The sequence below is a fragment of the Amblyomma mixtum genome, chromosome 5 (assembly GCF_055824585.1).
Source record: "Amblyomma mixtum isolate Tamu chromosome 5, ASM5582458v1, whole genome shotgun sequence".
NCBI lineage: Eukaryota > Metazoa > Arthropoda > Arachnida > Ixodida > Ixodidae > Amblyomma > Amblyomma mixtum.
Genome location: NC_143016.1, coordinates 171,035,038 through 171,038,300, shown reverse-complemented (window position 1 = coordinate 171,038,300; position 3,263 = coordinate 171,035,038). Strand labels below are relative to the sequence as shown.

Sequence of the window (3,263 nt, the reverse complement as noted above, 5' to 3'; positions counted from 1 at the left end):
AATGCTCATCAGCGTCGGGGCGCACGAGTACACCACGCTGATGATGGATGGATGGAAAAAACTTTATTCTTGATAAATTTAAGGTGTTCTTCACCCTTACGGGTCACTGGGCGCCGTGGTCGATCCTTGGTCCAGGATGCCGCACCAACAACACACCACCGTTGCTCGGCGTGGCTCGGTGTTCCCACCGTGGCTCGGCGTACGAGAAATCGTTGCGCTTCCTTGTCCTCGCTGGCCAGCAAGCGATCCCACTGCATCACACTCGCGTTGTTTATTCTTGGCTCTAAGTGTGCCTTAGGGCAGGTCCATGTGACATTTTCTAGTGTAGGTTTACCCTGACACCACGGACATTCGTCGGCATATTGTGCAGGGAAAATCTTGTGTAGTTTGTGCAGGTGCGGGTAGGTACCGGTTTGTAGTCTGCGCCAGTGTATCGCCTCCTCTTTGGTACGCCTTTTGTGTGGGACTGGGTAGCATTTCCGCTGACCCCTGCAATGATCGAGTATATCTGAGTACGTGGGGGTAACTGGGTCAAAGGTGCCTGTGGTGCAAAGGGTTGAGTCTGCTCGGTTGACGTACCCTCGAGCTAACTCGTCTGCTGCCACGTTCCCACTCACGCAGTCACGTCGGGGAACCCTCACTATACTATATTTAGTGTTTTTGTGTCTTCTCGTCGTGTGTAGAATATGATAGGCGATGCTGTCGATCCTGCCTCTTGTGTAGTTTCTGCATGCTTGTTTGTAGTCCATCTCTATAGTGAGGTTGCATCCTGTTGCGTTGCCGTGCGATATTGCCAGAGCAATGGCGGCTTCTTCAGCTGCTTCTATGTTGCGGTTGTTTATGCTTGCGCTGGTTATTTCTTTCCCTCTTTCGTCTGTTACAACGGCGATCGTTTTGCGTTGGTGTCGGTACTTTGCTGCGCCCGTGTAGACTACGCTGGGACGCTGATCATCATCATCATAAAAACGTTTATTTCCACCGAAATGAGACTCCTTTTTGGACCCCCCGGCACGCAGGACTAAGGGAGCCCTACTTAGGAGCCTCGCAAACTAAGGTCTGGTGAAGACACATTGTCTCTTCACGGCCTCAGCCGCCAGGCTGAGGCCGTGACAATCATAACAATGATTGTCACGATCATAACAATGATTGTCAATCATAACAATGATTGTCAATGATTACAATCATAACAATGATTGTAACAAATACATAACAATCTTTGGAGATTGTTATGTATACCCAGAAGGGGCTTATATGATTCCCCCCTTGCAATCTTCTCCACGCAATTGCCTCCTCTTTTGCGAGGGAACGGTCGGGCGGCGGATAGACCCTCCTGCTCAGCTTATAATGTTCCGTGATCTCGTGGTATTAAATTAGGCTATCTTTCATGTCTATGCGGGAGGAATGCTCTGCGGCCGCCCGGTGATTGAGAGCTCGGGCAAGCTCGTGTGCAGCCTCATTTCCTGCAATAGACTCATGCGCTGGGATCCATATTATCTCTATGTTACGTTCTATCGGCCTCGCCTCGAGGACGTGTTTGGCCTCTTCCGAGATTCTTCCTTTCGCGAAGTTTCTTACTGCAGTTTTGCTGTCACTTAAAATCGTCGTGGCCTTGGTACCGACGCAAGCGAGCGCTATCGCCAACTCTTCCGCCGCATTGGCATCTCTCGTGCGGCTCGAAGCCGCTACCGTTGGTACTCCTGCCCCGTCGACCACAGTGGATACAGCCGCCCCGTGCTGTCCGCACGCCGCGTCTACGTACGCCACCTGGTCTGCCGGTCGCTCCTTCATCTTCCTCTCGTAGGCCTTAGCCCTATGTTCTCGCCTTTCCTTATTATACACGGGGTGCAAGTTCCGCGGCATAGGCGGGACGGATATCTTGGCCCTGATTCCTGCCGGGATGTTTACCATCTTGTGCGTGCTACTTTCTGGCCGGATTCCTACCCATTCGAGTATTGTCCTGCCCGTTTCAGACTGGCCGAGCCGTTCTAATTGGGATATCCTCACCCCCTCTGCCAGCTCAACCCATCTGTTGTGTACCCCCATTTTTTCAAGCCGCTCCGTCGACGTAGATATCGGAAGTCCCAGAGATCGCTTGGCGCATTTCCTCAATATTCTATCCACTTTCTCTATTTCTGCCTTGTTCATGTTTAGGTACGGCGTCGCGTAGCAGATCCGACTTATTGCGTACGCCTGCGACATTCTCAGGAGATTCCTTTCTTTTAGTCCTCGCCCTTTTACCGCTACCCTCCTGAATATGCCTACCACTTGGTCTGCATATGTGGCTAATTTCTTTATGGTATTGGTGTTGTTGCCTTTCTTGTTGATAAACATGCCTAGGATCCTCATTTCCTCGACCCTGGGCACCTCCAGGCCTCCCACCACCACTTTAATTTCTACGTCTCTCTTGTTCCTGCTGTTGCTATTGTACACGAAGAGCTCCGACTTCTGCGGTGAGCACGCCAGGCCTCTTTCGGCCGCGTACTTCACTACTACGTCTGCTGCCCTTTGCAGACTCCACTCAATTTCCGCGTCGCTTCCGTTATTCATCCACATGTTTATGTCGTCCGCGTACATGCTGAATTTTAGATCAGGGATCTTGTTCAGCATGGCCGGGAGACCTCTCATCGCTATGTTGAGTAAGAAGGGGGACAGTACGGCGCCTTGCGGGGTACCTTTGCTGCCCAGCCTTATGCCGGGGGACTCTGCGTCGTGGAATTTAATCACCGCCTTCCTCCCTTGGAGAAAGTCCTTGATGTAGTCGTATGTTCTCTTGCCCACGTTTACCTCCTCCAGACCTCTGAGCACCGCCTCGTGTCGGACGTTGTCGAAGGCCTTCGTGAGGTCAAGACCTAGGATCACCTTGGCATCTAATCCTTTCTTGTCTACAATGTCATGTTTGAGTCTGAGCATTACATCCTGCGTGCTGAGCTTAGGTCTAAAGCCCACCATCTCGTGCGGCCATAGGTTTCCATCTTCCATGTATCTCGTTAACCTCGTTTGCACTACGTGCTCCATGAGTTTCCCCACGCAAGACGTTAGCGAGATCGGTCTTAGGTTTTCCAATTTTGGTGATGAGATGAAACTGATGGCGTCATAAAGTTACTGCGCCTTTCTTTTCCTCAAACGCCGATTGAGGTGTCCACTGAGATGTTGAGACGCGAGAAAGTAACTGCGCCCTTCCTTTCCTCAAAAAGGCCGGAAACACGTCTTCAGTGCGCAACCAGCTTCGAGGTCGAACGCTCACGGTAACACATTAATGCAAA

At 51.3% G+C, this 3,263-nt stretch overlaps 1 pseudogene; it reads right to left on the bottom strand.

Moving 5' to 3' along the window:
• Positions 1 to 1,149: 1,149 nt before the first annotated feature.
• Positions 1,150 to 2,474, bottom strand: LOC149344680 (uncharacterized; annotated as a pseudogene).
• Positions 2,475 to 3,263: the final 789 nt, after the last annotated feature.